Raw genomic sequence first — 17956 nt, forward strand, 5'->3', positions numbered from 1 at the left:
AACTATTGCTGTTTTAATAACAGGAAGACCAAATGATAGAATTTCCGTTAAGAACAATAATGTCTGATGTGACTTCGTAGGCTTTCCCGGCGTAATAAGTCTTGAAAATCTCTTCGGGTTTGCTGCCGGATCCTAAAATCAACTTGACTCGATATTTCGGCGATCCAGCTGGTCGCCAGCTTCAGGAGAATGCTGCTTGCTGATGAGTCCCGCTGAGAACTAACGCCTGGCTGCAAAACGACGTCCTATATAGCCCACCGTGCAGTACACGGCGCGTGCGCCGCCCGTCACAGTTGCTGCCCTCCAAGGCAGGGAAGGGGCGCCGCCCCTGGTAGAACTTTGCGGCAACGATGTATCGCACTCATGGTCGCACCGAAGAACGTTCAATTTTGATGCGGGATAGTACCGGATTCCACGTCCTGCTAAGAGGAAACCCATTGTCTCTATTGATTAAATTATCCGCCAACCTAATTTCAATTGCCTCTTTATAAACACTATTCCAAAAACTGGAAATGTTGGCAACTACCACCGTTTCGTCATATTTCATGCCGTGTCCCTCATTTAAACAGTGTTCTGCTACTGCCGATTTTTCCGGCTGTTGTAGCCTCGTATGGCGTCGGTGTTCCACACACCTGTCACGAACTGTGCGAATCGAACGACCAATGTAAGTTTTCCCACACTGACACGGAATTTTGTATACACCGGGTTTCCTAAGCCCCAGATCAACTTCTACAGAGCCAAGTAGTGCCCTAATCTTAGAAGGCGGTCGGAACACACTTTTGATGTTAAAATTCCTTAAAATTCGTCCAATCTTAAACGATATACCTCCTGCATAGGGTAGAAAGGCCACCGATCCATGTTCCTCTTCATGTACCTCCAGAGATGGTCCAAACTCCATAGCCCGACGAATCTGCTTCTCGGAGTATCCATTATCCTTAATGTCTGTTTACATAGATAAAGACATCGAAGTGCAAATTTGTAGCAAAGAATAAACAGCTCGATGATAACACGTGTGGTATTACCTTATAGCGTGATGTATGAGACATTCTATATCGCAAACACAAACATGACCCTGAGTTGTCGATAGCAGCATTCGTATAGTCACTATCGTGAAGAATATAGCTCAAAGGAAGAATAATGCAGAAGGCAAACAGATCCCAATGATCTCAGTTTACTATAATGTTCGTATAAGCGTTATGCATTTGCTGTGTTGTTGCGACATCTTATATACACATCTAATACCAAAACAAGCATGGCGGTAGTATACAATACCGTAAACATGGTACAATTTGATCCATTTTCAGATTCAAATGTGATCATCATGACTGTTTTTAACTTCTGTGATATTTATGATAGCGAACATAGGCGCTTGTATGAAATAATTGCCTATCAATCGGTACAAAACGTTTTCTGAAATGCGGAGAAAGCAATGGAAAAATCCGGCTGGGGTGGCCGAGCGGTTCTAGGCGCACCAGTCTGGGACCGCGCGACCGATGCGGTCGCAGGTTCGAATCCTGCCTCGGGCATGGATGCGAGTGTCGTCCTTAGGTTAGTTAGGTTTAAGTACCTCTGAATTCTAGGGGACTGATGACCTCAGCAGTTAAGTCGCATAGTGCTAAGAGCCATTTTGAATGAATGAAAAAAAAATGCAGGTGGTCAAAATTAGCATGGATTTGGGGGTACATCGACCGATCTATACATCCACTACAACTGTCGACCACCATTCCATTTATGGTCGTTACTTCAAAAACAAAATGAAACTTTGACCACGCAGAAATAAATAAATTTATCTACAGTTTCCTTAAGTGCTTTATTAGGCCTCATAATAGAAAAAAAACCTAGTATGGTACATAAATGAGTCAGTGGGATCCATCTTCAAAATTATAAATTTAAAGAAAGGTACTAGGATAGAGTACCAGACACACAGCTCCAAATTTAATTGAATAGAATACATTCGATTTTATCCATATTAAACCCAAATCCTCGTTTCAAAACATCCGGTGGAGCTCGAACTAATTATAGATTTGTTGTTGTTGTTGTGGTCTTCAGTCCTGAGACTGGTTTGATGCAGCTCTCTATGCTAAACTATCCTGTGCAAGTTTCTTCATCTCCCAGTACCTACTGCAACCTACATCCTTCTGAATCTGCTTAGTGTATTCATCTCTTGGTCTCCCTCTACGATTTTTACCCTCCATGCTGCCCTCCAATGCTAAATTTGTGATCCCTTGATGCCTCAGAACATGTCCTACCAACCGGTCCCTTCTTCTCGTCAAGTTGTGCCACATACTCCTCTTCTCCCCAATTCTTTCAATACCTCCTCATTAGTTTATGTTATCTACCCATCTAATTTTCAGCATTCTTCTGTAGCACCACATTTGGAAAGCTTCTATTCTCTTCCTGTCCAAACTATTTATCGTCCATGTTTCACTTCCATACATGGCTACACCCCATACAAATACTTTCAGAAACGACTTCCTGACTCTTAAATCTATACTCGATGTTAACAAATTTCTCTTATTCAGAAACGCTTTCCTTGCCATTGCCAGGCTACATTTTATATCTTCTCTACTTCGACCATCATCAGTTATTTTGCTCCCCAAATAGCAAAACTCCTTTACTACTTTAAGTGTCTCATTTCCTAATCTAATTCCCTTAGCATCATCCGAATTAATTTGACTACATTCCATATTACATTATAGATTTAACACTCCTTTAACATTTCAATCATTAATTTAATGGTAGAGTCATACTTTAAATACGGACTCATATTTGCAAAGGTTATTGTAATAATTAGACAATGAGTTTCATTATTCACAGTACAGTTCTTTAAAGAAAGATTAGTTCATTTTCAGTAATTTAAAAGTTTTAACTGTACCAACGCCTCCTCACGAAATTTTATTTTCTGGTTATATGGGTCGCCGTATTGCGCTGAGTGGAACACAGTGTCTAAAACTAAAACATGATCTGCTTACGCTTCCTCGCATTGCACTATGCAAAGCTTTCTTTCCTTTACCTACGTTACTGCTAAGGCGCACTTTTTATGTTCATCTCTTCGACCAGTACCGTATCGCCGTTGCCACAGGTAAGCCATACAAAACCTTGTTAGAGCCTATTTTACATTACATTCAAGATAATATGACCATTCACAGTTAGGTGTCGTTTTTCAAAACTATCATTAGTTTCCGTTTAGGTAAAGTTCATTTCGGATTACATCTCGCATGCAGGTAGTTATACTCTTAACAGTGCAGTGTTACACCTGCGTGCGCATCATTTGGTGTTTGGAATTTTATTGGCTCTAATATGCTACCTTGCGGAACCCTTGTATTAATGTATTTTGATTCTGATAATGTGTTACTAAATGTTTAGAACTGTTTGAGGTATGTGTTATCTCTTCTTTGTAACCTATCTGCTAGGTATAATCGAAACCAGTCATAAGCTAGCCTTCTTATTCCTAATGGTTCTAATTTATTTAATAGACTCTTGAGGTTGACTGTATCAAAGACCTTAGAAAGATACCAAAATATGCCTATGACACACTCATCTTCATGAAAAGCACCAGTACAACTTTTGTGAATTCTGGTAATGCTGACTGTGTTTTTGTCACTTCGGAAACCAAACTGTGATTGCGCACGTAAATTTACGGAGGATTTTAACAGAAACATTTGGGTTATTTATTCTTTCAAAAGTCAGTTTGTAATTTTAGCTAGTATTCTACATTCTATTAGTTTTGTGTGGTGAAATTGCAAGTCACGAATTGTGACGTGGCGCACTGTAGCACTGTGTACTGCACTACATGACACAGATTACATAGGACCGTTTCTCTACATTACAGTCTTGGTTTTCTAATTAATTTGGCAGAAGCTAATTGTAACACAGGTGTACGGTTTCAGATGGTTTGTCGAGTGATTTTTACTATATAGAGTTTTCGTAAATACACTGCTTGCATTGTTCTGAGCAACAATAGAAATACACGAAGTTTAAGACAGGAAATCAGTCCACGTTTAGTTAACAATACAATAACATGAAATCAGTATTACATACAGAAAAGTTACAATCTCTGTAGTCTCATTGTGTCTACAAACTAACTTCAATATTTTTCACTTACCACTTCCTCAATGATTTTACATAAGACAAGCAGTACACTACTCTAAACTTGGAACTGTCATGAGTACGTATGAGAGGTGGATGGAGTTAGCAGAAATCCCGACACCACAGCAGGCACTGCGGAACTACCGTATGGAGTGCTGAGAGGACCGAAGAATATTCCCTTCCAATGCACTTCCATGCACGTAGAAACTTGTACAACAAAGAAAAGCAGATTTACACCATTACATTTATCTGGAATAAAAGAAAGTGTTTGTAAGAAAAAGTGAGAAAATCATTTTATTGTACCAAAAAAGAAGGAAATAAGTATTTGTTTGTGAATCTGAATAATGTAAGCCGAGTTGACACAGTCGGGAAAATAATGAAACTAAGTTCACCACGAACGTTCACAGTGAACTGTTTCAGACTCCAGAAGTAGGATTCACATTATAGGAATTCTGTATCGCACCATTCTAAACACTTCCCGTCGTGCCGGCTTCCCATAACAATTGCCGAAATGTTGGAAGTTGCCGGCTTCCCATAACAATTGCCGAAATGTTGGAAGTTTTCTTGACCACCACGACCAAGTCACACACTTATAGGGATTTTGTAGGAGCACCATTGAACACAGTGCTACTGCAAGACTTCCGGCTACAGTAGTACCGTAACGTCGACTGTTTTTATTTCGTGAGACTAGGAAGCTAATTAAGAGAATGGTACGGGCACACTAGGAGGAGGCTTACTTGGGGGCACTAGCTATAGCGAACAATAACAGTGTGTACGTGTACGGCGGAATGTCCGCAATGGCGGAGATCCAGCGATTAATGAGCAAATAGCAGAGGAGAAGGCCACGCCGCTGCCAACAGGTGGCGGGTTTCGCAACACGAACACCGGTCGCCGGTGGTGGCCTCGCCAGCTCCCTGTTTCCCTCCTGCTCCTTCCTCAGTTCTTCTCGTAGATGCATTCACAGTAATATTCACGGCGTCGTCGTTTTCACAAAAGCTGCAAATTGCAATATAAAATCTGTATATGATTGAAATCTGGAAAAGGAGAGAATCGAAGCTTTTGAAATATGCTGTTGCAGAGGCTGGTAAAAATGTAATGTGCTGATAGGGTAAAAATTTCGATGCTCTGCCAAAGATATCTGAGAAAAAGACAGTGTGGAAAATACTAAGTACGAATAGCAGAAGGGACCCCACGATGAGACGTGTGCTAAGATATCATTGGTACTGGAAGGAGCTGTGGAAGACAAAAATTACAGGGCAATACAGAGATTATAGTACATACCACAAAGAAATCCGTTGGGTGTTAGTATCTCTCTGAGATACAAATATAGGCAAACAAGAGGAAACTGGCGTGTCCTTCAAACCGTTCAGAAGACAGAAGGAAATATAAAACAAAAATATGGGTCGCGAACCGTTCGTTTAAAGTTCGTAAATCAACATGCCTACTTATCGAAGATGCAAATATGGGACCTCTCACACTCACACACTCTCACACATTCACACTCTGACTCATCAAATAAAGTTTTGCATGACCTCGATTCCAAGAGTTCCAGAACCTGTACAGAAAATGGGAGTAGAGATCAATATAATCATCATTTCTGCTCTTTTTATTGCTCATGAAAACCATACATTGCATGTTGTATAACTATACAGCGTGACCTTCAGAGGCGGTGGTCCAGATTGCTGTATCCAGCGGTACCTTTAATACCCAGTAGCACGTCCTCTTGTACTGATGCGTGCCTGTATTGGTTGTCGCATACTATTCACAAGTTAATCGAGGCACTGTTGGTCCAAATTGTCCCACTCCTCGTCGGCGATTCGGCGTACATCCCTCACAGTGGTTGGTGGGTCACGTCTTCCATAAACAGCCCTTTTCAATATGTCCCAGGCATGTTCGATAGGGTTCATGTCTGGACAACATGCTGGCCACGCTAGTCGGGCAATGTCGTTATCCTGAAGGAAGTCATTCACAAGATAAGAACGATGGGGGCGCGAATTGTCGTCCATGAAGACGAATGCCTCGCCAATATGCTGCCGATATGGTTGCACTATCGATCGGAGGATAGCATTCACGTATCGTACAGCCATTATGGTGCCTTCCGTGACCACCAACGGCATACGTCTACCCCACATAATGAATGCCACCCAAAACATCAGACAACCTTCACCTTGCTGCACTCGCTGGACGGTGAGTCTAAGCCATCCAGCCTCACCGGGATGTCTCCAAACACGTTTCCGACGATTGTTTGGTTGAATGCATATGCGACACTCATCCGTGAACAGAATGTGATGCCAGTTCTGAGCGGTCCATTCGGCATGTTGTTGAGCCCATCTGTACCGCGCTGCATGGTGTCGTGGTTGCAAAGATGGACCTCGCCATAGACATTGGGAGTGAATTTGCGCATCATGCAACCTATTGCACAGTTTGTCAAAAATGGTTCAAATGGCTTGGAGCACTATGGGATTTTAACATCTGAGGTCATAATTCCCCTAGACTTAGAACTACTTAAACCTAACTAACCTAAGGAAAGTACACACATCCATACCCGAGGCAGAACTCGAACCTGCGACCGTAGCAGCTGCGCGGTTCCGGACTGACACGCCTAGAACCGCTCGGCCACAACGGCCGGCTGTTTGAGTCATAACACGACGTCTACATCTACATCTACATTTATACTCTGCAAGCCACCGGAAAGCCTCCGTGCACGCTCGAACCTCTCTAATTTTACATTCGTGATCTCCTCGGGAGGTATAAGTAGGGGGAAGCAATATATTCGATACCTCATCCAGAAACCTGGGAAGCAAGCTACACCGCGATGCAGAGCGCCTCTCTTGCAGAATCTGCCAAAAAAATGGTTAAAATGGCTCTGAGCACTATGAGACTCAACTGCCGTGGTCATCAGTCCCCTAGAACTTAGAACTAAATAAACCTAACTAACCTGAGGACATCACACACATCCATGCTCGAGGAAGGATTCGAACCTGCGACCGTAGCAGTCGCACGGTTCCGGACTGCGCGGCCTAGAACCACGAGTCCACCGCGGCCGGCGCAGAGTCTGCCACTTGAATTTGATGAACATCTCCGTAACGCTATCACGCTTACCAAATAACCCTGTGAAGAAACGCGCCGCTCTTCTTTGGATCTTCTTTATCTCCTCTGTCAACCCGACCTGGTACGGATCCCACATTAATGAGCAATACTCAAGTATAGGTCGAACGAGTGTTTTGTAAGCCACCTCCTTTATTGATGGACTACATTTTCTAAGGACTCTTCCAATGAAGCTCAACCTGGTACCCGCCTTACCAACAGTTAATTTTATATGATCATTCCATTTCAAATCGTTCCGTATGCATACTCCCAGATATTTTACAGAAGTAACTGCTACCAGTGTTTGTTCCGCTATCGTATAATCATACAATAAAGGATTCTTCTTCCTGTGTATCCCAATACATTACATTTGTTTATGTTAAGGATCAGTTGCCATTCCCTTCACTAAGTGCCTATCCGCTGCAGCTCTTCCTACATTTCGCTGCAATTTTCTAATGCTGCAACTTATCTGTATACTACAGCATTATCCGTGAAAAGTAGCATGGAGCTTCCGACACTATCTACCAAGTCATTTATATATATTGTGAAAAGCAATGGTCCCATAATACTCCCCTGTGGCACGCCAGAGGTTTCTTTAACGTCTGTAGACGTCTCTCCATTGAGAAAAACATGCTGTGTTCTGTTTGCTAAAAACTCTTCAATCCAGCCACACAGCTGGTCTGATATTCCGTAGCTTCTTACTTTGTTTATCAGGCGACAGTGCGGAACTGTATCGAACGCCTTCCGGAAGTCAAGGAAAATGGCATCTACCTGGGAGCCTGTATCTAATATTTTCTGGGTCTCATGAACCAATAAAGCAAGTTGGGTCTCACATGATCGCTGTTTCCGGAATCCACGTTGATTCCTACAGAGTAGATTCTGGGTTTCCAGAAATGATATGATACGCGAGCAAAAGACGCCCTGTGGCTGGACGAAAAGCATTATCCAACATGGTGGCGTTGCTGTCAGGGTTCCTCTAAGCCATAATCCGTAGGTAGCATAATCCACTGCAGTTGTAGCCCTTCGGTGGCCTGAGCGAGGCATGTAATCGACAGTTCCTGTCTCTTTGTATGTCTTCCATGTCCGAATGACATCGCTTTGGTTCACTTCAAGACTCCTAGACACTTCCCGGGTTGAGAGCCCTTCCTGGCACAAAGTAACAATGTAGACACGATCAAACCGTGGTATTGATCGTCTAGGCATGGTTGAACTACAGACAACACGAGCCGTGTACCTCCTTCCTGCTGGAATGACTGCAACTGATCGGCTGTTCAAAAAAAAAAAATGTTCAAATGTGTGTGAAATCTTACGGGACTTAACTGCTAAGGTCATCAGTCCCTAAGCTTACACACTAATTAACCTAAATTATCCTAAGGACAAACACACACACCCATGCCAGAGGGAGGACTCGAACCTCCGCCGGGACCAGCCACACTGTCCAGCGCCCTAGAGTGCTCAGCTAATCCCGCGCGGCAGTCGACTGTCGGACCCCCAGTGTCTAATAGCCGCTGCTCAATTATGGTTATTTACCTCTTTGGGCGGGTTTAGTGACATCTTAGAACAGTCGAAGGGACAGTGTCTGTAATACAATATCGACAGTCAACATCTGTCTTCAGGAGTTCCGGGAACCGGGTGACACAAAACATATATATATATATATATATATATATATATATATATATATATATATATATATATATGTGTGTGTGTGTGTGTGTGTGTGTCAAGAAATCCGTGATGATACGAAGGATATGTCAAGGAGAAACTTGCTTTTAAAATTTATATTCCTCACTCCCTTCATTAATATTTAATTACCCTTTTGCTGAAAGGAATCCTCGTAGCAACCATTCATAAAAGGAAAAATAAAGTTATGTTCGCTATAAATTTATAAATTACGAGAGTAAATGCTGGGAAATAAAAACAGGTGGATGCCTAGAAAGAAAATCATGGAACTGTTGGAAGTAATAAAGCGACAACATTATCAAGAAATGAAGAGGATAGGTGCAAAACAGGAAAGAGTGGTAGTATTGTCAAGGTGCAAGCAGTAGGCGTTGGTGACGATAGCTATGCACAGATTTGTGTGTATGTGTGTCGCTCTTCGTTGATTTATGTTCCGTCTAGTTAATAATGCAAGTTAAAAGACTGCTTAAGGGGCCTCACAGTTGGAATTGCGTAGTTGGCTCATAAGGAAAGGCTGCATATTAGCTTCCAGCCTCGGGTAGGGAACTGAGCGTTAGATGTGTGTGCACTCTTTACTGATGAAACGTAGCTGGTAACGAACAGTTTATTGTTATTTTGTCACTAAATACTAATAACTCCCGCACCACACGCACACGGAATAGTTTAGTTAAGTCAGTCCGATTGAGTTATAGTTGCTTGGCAATTACCACAACTCAACACTTTAGCGTAATTGTTTTATCTTCATGATGTCGTGTACTTGGGTCCTACTCAAGACTAATTGCGTGTGTTCTTTCATAGAATGTTCACTTCTCCTTAAGGTCCAACTAATTTAAAGTCAAGTCCAATGTTCACTAATTCCGTGATTAGATTTCAATTAACCCGTAGTGCACGGTTAAATGAGTCTATCTGTTCCTGTCTCAGTTCATAAAATCAGTTTCTTAAGCCGTGAATCCCGTCACGCAACAAACACTTTTAAACTCGAAAACAATCTCGTCACGATTCGCTATCTCAATAATTCAGATCAGAACTGCTCTGGTACGTCTGCACTGGATGAGTTCTAGCAAGCGACTTCTTCTGTGGAAGAGCATTGTAGGCGCATTGAATTTCTTCGTTGCGGTTACAACTCTCTTCCACATAAAAGTTATCTCTGATGACATTACTTTGGACTTAACTTTTGAGATATTAATTTCACATTTGTCACATGGATATTTGTCCATTGCTGAAATACGATGTTTCTTCCTTCTCTTTCGCTAACAAATATGCTTAGAGGTGTACAATGTAGTTGTTGACAAAACTCTTTCGTGTTAGCTCATCGGCAAAGATGTCGTAACTGCCAAGATAACTTTCCATACTTCATGTTCGTTCTTAATTGACTTTAAGGTGGTCGTTGGGGCGTTACAACACGCTAAATGCGGAAGGATATGACTATATATTTTACATCATTCTGTGTTGCTTACAGTAGAGGAACAGGTCGGAAACGACTATTGTTTGTATCAGCATGACAATGCAGTGTGTCATAACGCAGCATTTGTGCGACAATGGTTTTATGCATGAGAACATTCCTGACATAGACAGGCCTACCCGGAACTGCGATCTGAACCCAATGGGAGGTCTTTTGGATGAGTTAGAACGTCGACTTTGTAACGATTCACGTTCAATGTTACTTGAGTTTCTTTTGCCTGGTCCATTAATGTATGAATGCGAAACTGTCATGCTTCACAAACTTTATTCACATTAATTGACAGCCGAACTGCACACTCGTCATGTAAACAAAACACGGACAGTCTTCATAGATCTCTTTCACTTCCAAAAGGAACTTCAAAACTGACTTGTCGCAGTATCGCTGCATCGCTTTATATTGAATTTTAACAATAGCTTCCAAAATAAAGCATTAATAATTTTCTACAATTTTCATGTTACAATTAAAATATACAAAACGTAAAGAAACTGATATTACAGCCGAATAAGGTATAAAATACAATATTGAATGACATTCTTTTATAGTAATATCTTTAGTTTCTCATAAGAAAATCATTCTGAACTTAAATTACAATTATGTCTCTATTATTTTAGTTACGTAATTAATTACAGTTTGGATTTGTTTACTAATATTTAATGGTAGTACAGAGCTCGTGCTTTATGCGATTACATACACAAAATACTCAAATAAGGCCTCAAATTCTGAAAATTGGAAAACTGTGAGATGTAAGCAATTGTAGAGTTAATTAGAAATGTAATTACAAAGAATATTAATTAGAGAGGAAGTCATAAAAATAAATAACAAATGGAAATACATCGCTTGGTAATAACTTTTAAGCTGTTTCTCAAGATAATGAGGTCTTCTGTTAGTGAATTTTTAGCCAAACATTTTTTTTAATTAGAAGCATTGATTTTTCTTGCTAACATCTCTACAGTCCCTAGTTATTTATTGCTAAGGACTTCAATTTTATGATTAGTTACTTAACTTAGTATATGTGCAAAATTTCATCAATGACAAAAATCCGCTGTAGACACACATACAAGGCCTTAGGAAGCACTGAATTGTCCGATAACTACCCGGATGCATATATAAAAAAAAGGTGGTATCAGACGTTTCATATGAATTTTGGGGAAGGCTGTATCGTTATGACTTCTCTCAGACACTAGCGTCCAGCATCATTACCTTCTCTGGTTTCACTCTTGTGCAAGAATGGGTTGCGATTCCTTCACAGACATTCAGACACTTCTTTGAAAGTGTCCACAGCAGAGTTCAAGCCTTCATAATGGGGAAGGATGGACACTAACAGGTACTGGATACTACAAACGGGTTTCTGCCCTCTGCCGGAAGTCGAAAAAGACAGAGTGTCCGTCTAGCCTCACAGGAAAGGGATACTGCTGAATAAATAACATACAAAATGGTGCCCTGCTTCAGTCACGTTTATTTTTGTTTTTAAAACCACTAAAAATTTCGATGGCCTTGGCATCATCAAGATAATTTTAGATCGTTGGACTTGCTTTTGCCATGCACATGTGTTGTCTGTCAACACATGTGTATATCACAAGCAAATCCAACCATCTAAAGATATCTTATTCATCCTGATAATGATGGCATGACCGCAAAATTAGCATATTTGGTAAGTACAGCATCAATCTCGTTTTGTCACACTTTTTCCGGCAGAGCATAAGAACACGTCAATCGTAACCAGATCGTCCACTGTCAACGAGTCGATCGACTTTATCGAGATTTATCGTAGCGGAAGGGCACAGTTCAGGGTCAAATAAAAGTCCTCACTAACATGCTGCACCAGATAGCTCCTAAGTAATGCGAGCAGTGTTGATTCTTCTGCAGGGAGGTACTATGTGTGGAGTTTACGAAGCAACACTGCTCGTAAAAATGAGACGTAACACACGAAAACTAATTAGGTAACTGTGTGGCTATGTTAAAAAGGAAAGGCAGATAATCCGTGTAATCTTGTGAGGGTACAGTGTCCTCACACGGCAGTGTATTCGGCTTATGTAAATAATCTAGATGTACATACGTATATAGTTATCGATAAAGTTTTCCACTGCACGTGTTGTAGCCGTGGCTACCAGTGCAAGTTAATCTTTGCCTGTTGACAATATGCTGGAGACCAGTTACTGATGTGGTGCGACATAGTTGCAGTTGGGCTCTCGGCCAGGACGGAGCTTGGATAATGCATTCATCGGCACTGCTCTGTAGCCGTTTTAATGCTTTTATAGCGTGTCCGTGTCGCGATCGCTCGTTGCTTAAGTTTCAGTGTGGTAGCGATCGGTAGCAAATTGTGTATGTGGATTGAAATGCGGAATGTTCTCACTTTTAACAGTAATCATAGTATCTCTGGAAGAATTATTTAATGAAATTAGCTGCTCGGTAAGTTTATTGGAAAAGTAAGGAGAGACTGCTACCTAATATAGCGGGCCTGGAGGAATACCGACAGGAGATTCATAAGGTCAACTCAGCGTTTGCACAGTGGACCCCAAAAAGGCTATTATTTGAATGTTCGAAACTTCATGAATCAGTTCGGTGCTCTACCTAGCTTGGTTTACTTCAACATAGCTATTAATTGCATTACTTTTCTCATGTTTACCGTATCCATTAGGAGAAAAAGGTGCTTCAGACTTTGTATCAATTTTTCCTTTTGAATTGTTAAATAGCAGAAAGTGCTCGCTGTTTAATTCTCTCGGAAGTAGAGTTATTTTATTTCAGATAAGCAAGAACGTTTTAGTTTAAAGAGTAATTTTGTTTAAGGACTAGAGTTTTAGTTTCAGAGACGAATCTTCATTATTTTCAAGAACATATTTGATTTTAAGAAGAGTTTGTTTCAGCTAATATTTTGGTGAACCTTCTTGAGGTCCAGCAAAGTCTTAGTTTCATGAAGAATTTTCAGCTTAAAAACGATACTTTGAAAAAACATTGCAGTTGATTACGGAGGGACTATATCAGAAAAGATTTTAGTTCTCAAGAATAATTCTGTTTTAGACGAGAGTTTTGGATGTGAAGATGAACCTTGGTTTTCAAAAAAAAATTTGACTTAAAGACTAATTTTAGCTTTCAATAATATTTTAGCAAAAATTCTTGACAAGAGACATGCTAATTTACGTCGCCAGTATTTGTCTACAAGGAGAGGAGGAGCCATACGGACGAATTCCTTACTACCAGACTTCGAGGAAATGTCCTGGGATTAATTTCGAGTTTAATAATAAAGCCTCACCACATTTTACAAGATAAGAAGGTGAAAAAAAATCTGGATACAGGAAAACGCGAAAGCCCTACACTCTGTTTCGTAACTCCACATCTTTACCAATTACGCTACGCTGAAATTCTATTTCATTTTATGATCTTCTGTAGGCTTCAATCGCCTATGCGTTATTAACTGGCATTTTATTATGACAAATTCTACCAAGAACGGCTCGTTTTTGATGAATCTTCAATGTGCCGTTACCTTAAGACGGAACAAATTCGGCAGTCTTAGATCCGTAGGCCGCGTAAAACGAGACATATTCAATTCTAAACTGGCACGTCTCATTGATTTACCAAGACTACGAACGTAAGACCGCTGCGTCCGACTCTGCTGGCTGACCCTGATCAGCGTCCTGTGTGATACACAGCCAGTTTTGGTGAAACGATTGTACCAGTTAATAACTGCCTCTGAGGTTGTCTTGGGTTGCGATATTTAGTCATGAATTATCTCTGTACTGCAGTAGCGAATTTGTATTCATGAAACCAGCCATGAACAACAATGTGCACACACTGCACGACTCCATGGTGACTGATGACAGTAGCTCATTCGCGTGTGCCTCCTAGCGGGAACACCTGGAACTAACAGTATTAAGTTGGAATAAAACTTGAAGATATATTGCAGTCAGTACTGTGTCAAGCATTTCTGGAAGTTATTTATCCTTTTCAAAATTAAAGATTGCTTTCGTATAACTAATTCATGAACGCTCTGTATAAAACCCACCACACATGGGCTTCAGCTGAATACGACAAACACAGCATGGCGTCCCGCAAATTCTGCTTCTTCTCCAGAGAGCGTTCTAGCCTCTTATACGTTCAACATCTCGTATGGTATTGTCCCCTGGCTGATCCTCTCTGTTTGCTCATCGTCATCCATGTACTACGTCAGTGTTGTGTTTGGTGCTCTTCTCCTGTGCTTCAAGTGCTGTTATTTTAATTGTGTGCTAGACTTATATATAGTGTTATTGTGGTTGATATGGCTCTGAGCACTATGCGACTTAACCTCTGAGGTCATCAGTCGCCTATAACTTAAAACTAATTAAACCTAACTAACCTAAGGACATCACACACATCCATGCCCGAGGCAGGATTCGAACCTGGTTCCAGACTGTAGCGCCTAGAAACGCACGGCCACTCCGGCCGGCAGTGCTATTGTCAGTGGTTGTTATGTGCTAAGCCGTCCGTCGATACTTTTATGACCCAGTGTGTGGTTTTGTTTTGTGTGTGTTAATTTTTTTACGGTTTTTATCTCCATTTTTTTTGTCTATTCTCTTCCGTACTGTTCCCCATTTTATTATATCTATGTACGCCATATTTTCACCATTCTGTTATTTGAAATGTCTTCTTTGTATAATTACTGTCTTTCGGCTGAAGAGCAGCTCATATGCTACTGCCAGCCAGCTCTAGATGAGGCATTGAAACACAATAAAGGAAAAAAAGCATCATATTGCTGAAATATCTCAGATATTATTTTATATTTCATACGAGGTAATGGTTCGTCAACTTGAACGGTAAGTGATGTCACAAAACTCGTACAGCTCCACGTCAGCGTTAGCTAACTCGTACCGTGTGACGTCGGCTTTAGCTAGGCCGTCTCGTGTGGGGACAGCTTTACGACTGAAGACCAAAAACAACGACGACATGATCCAGAACTGAAGCCGTAAAAACGAAAAATCGGTCGGTGTGTCACGGTGAACGCAGAAGTGTTGTATGTGGCGGAATGGTGAGCGTCCGAGCGCAGGAAGTGCATCTGCGCCCGAGGGGCCGCGTTTGGCGAGACGTGCGCTGGTCCGCACATCCTGGGGCCAAGGCCACCACCAGCACCGCCCGCCAACTGGCCGGGTCCGCGACCGGGCTATCAACAGCTGCGCCTCACCTCTGACCTCTTCTTCTCGTGAGCGCTCTTCCACCTCCGATAGTGTGGCGTTAAACAAACAACGCCTCCACTGGGCCAAGTCGAACAGCAGATGTGCCACTCCAGCAACACCTCATACATCAGGTCTCCCAGTATGAGGGAGACGTAGCCGAAGACGTGCGTAATGCAGCCGCACACATTTCCTCCATTACGCACTTACAAAACACTTCTGTTTAGTTCACGACAATATGTGCACGGAACTAAGTGAAAAACGTAACGTCGAAAGTAACTCTCGATGTTGTATCACTGCTAGGTAACACAGCTAGATGAAATTTGAACTATACATAGAAAGACCTGCTCCAGAATTGGTAGGGCGTTTCATTCCTCCACCAGCATGGCTGACGACTGCTAGATGATCCTTGACGCATAAGGAAGTCCTAAAATACGTCTCTCCAACGAAGTTGTCGCGTACTCGACGGTATTTAAGTCGGGGGAACGGGCAGCTAGTCTATTCGCCGAATGTCCTTTCGTTCCAGGAATTCCTCCACCTGCGTAGTTCGATGCGGTTGCGCATAGTCCTAAATAAAAGTGAGACCAGAACTGAATGCACTCCGGAACAGACGCGCATAGGCAAGGAGCACAGCGTCACAATAACGTTGACGGGTAAGCGTACCTTATTCAAAGGGAGGACAGTACGTCCATGCTACACTATGCCTCCTCACACCATATACATCTACATATAAATTTATACTCTGAAAATCACATTTAAGTGCCTGGCAGAGGGTTCATCGATCACCTTCACAATTCTCTATTGTTCCAATATCGTATAGCGCGCGGAAAGAATGAACACCTATATCTTTCCGTACGACTTCTGATTTCCCTTATTTTATCGTGGTGATCGTTCCGCCCTATGTAGGTTGGTGTCAACAAAATATTTTCGCATTCGGAGGAGAAAGTTGGTGATTGGAATTTCGTGAGAATATTCCGTCGCAACGAAAAACGCCTTTCTTTTAATGATATCCAGCCCAAATCCTGTATCATTTCTGTTGCGCTCTGTCCCATATTTCGCGATAATAAAAAAAACGTGCTGCCTTTCTTTGAACTTTTTCGATGCACTCCGTCAGTCCTACCTGGTAAGGATCCCATACCGCGTAGCAGTATTCTAAAAGAGGACGGACAAGCGTAGTGTAGGCCATCTCCTTAGTAGGTCTGTTACGTTTTCTAAGTGTCCTGCCAATAAATCGCAGCCTTTGGTTAGCCTTCCCCGCAACATTTTCTATGTTTTCTTTCCAATTTAAGTTGTTCGTAATTGTAATACCTAGGTATTTAGTTGAAGCCATAACACCTGAACGCCAAACCGATCGTGTTTGACATTGTTTCTGGGTGCATTACGTGTTCTCACCTCTCGCCGTGTTAGTGTACGACCACACAATCTGTACCGAGACTGAATCTGCTCTCATATGAGAATAACACGCGACCTCCTCCTTGTTGACCCAGTCGCTATGGTGCCACCGATGCGCGAGTGTTAACGCAACACTGTGTGCTGGGCGTCGGGTGAAGGAACACACCACTGCTGTCGCCGTGCCCCTGTTCAGCGTGAGATTGTGTGCATTGCTCTTCTGTTAAATGTGGTTGAAATTGCACCCGCAGCCTGACGTGGGCCTCTTTGGTCTGTTCACAATGTACCGGTCATCTGCTACTGTAATTGACCGTGGTCGGCTTCTCCTTCGGCAGTAGTGTCCGTGGTTCGGAACGGTCTATATGCCTATGACACAATACTCCGAGCAATACGAAACTACTGGGCTATACTCGTCACACTTCGTCCTTCATCCAGTTTCCCGATGATTCTCCCTCGTTTGAAATCATCCAAATGCCGTCTCCGGGTAATGTTGTATTGATGAACACCACTGCAGCGCACCGTAACTGCTGGATGATTGACACACACTGTCATTTTCGGTTCCTTCAACTGACTCGCGTGGCGGTGTCAAAAACATGTGGCGCTATAATCACGCTGACCCCAAGCCAAGTGACCTGCAACTTCCTGCGGGCTGCTCTTTAATTCAGTTCCACGAGTACTTAATATATTACGTTACTTTATCTATCTCGTCCTTAAGTTTTGGAGAGCATTTGTGGCTTAAACTGTCATTCTCAAATGACTGGCGCTTTCCGTCTGTGCTACGACGCACATTATGATATTCGTTAGTTGTTAGACTGTGTTCTTTGTTGTGTTGTAAGTAGGCTATTTAGGTTTTCTTATTGGTAACGCCACTTAGTGCTCTGTATGAAAAATCACTGGCTGTGCTGTGCGCAGTCTGTGGATAGTTTGCATTGTTGTCTGCCATTGTAGTGTCGGGCAGCGGCAGCTGGATGCTAACAGCGCGTAGCGTTGCGCAGTTGGAGGTGAGCCGCCAGCAGTGGTGGACGTGGGGAGAGAGATGGAGGAGTTTTGAAATTTGTAAGAATTGGTGTCATGAACTATATATATATATATATATATATATATATAT

The 17956-nt window shown here is 42.0% G+C and overlaps 1 protein-coding gene across 2 annotated transcripts in view; it reads right to left on the bottom strand.

The window, feature by feature from the left end:
* Positions 1-17956, bottom strand: part of LOC126268217 (5-phosphohydroxy-L-lysine phospho-lyase-like) — a 280968-nt gene that overhangs the window by 181342 nt on the left and 81670 nt on the right. The gene's annotated exons all lie outside the window — the stretch shown is intronic.

The sequence above is a fragment of the Schistocerca gregaria genome, chromosome 1, assembly GCF_023897955.1.
Source record: "Schistocerca gregaria isolate iqSchGreg1 chromosome 1, iqSchGreg1.2, whole genome shotgun sequence".
In the NCBI taxonomy this organism is placed as follows: domain Eukaryota; kingdom Metazoa; phylum Arthropoda; class Insecta; order Orthoptera; family Acrididae; genus Schistocerca; species Schistocerca gregaria.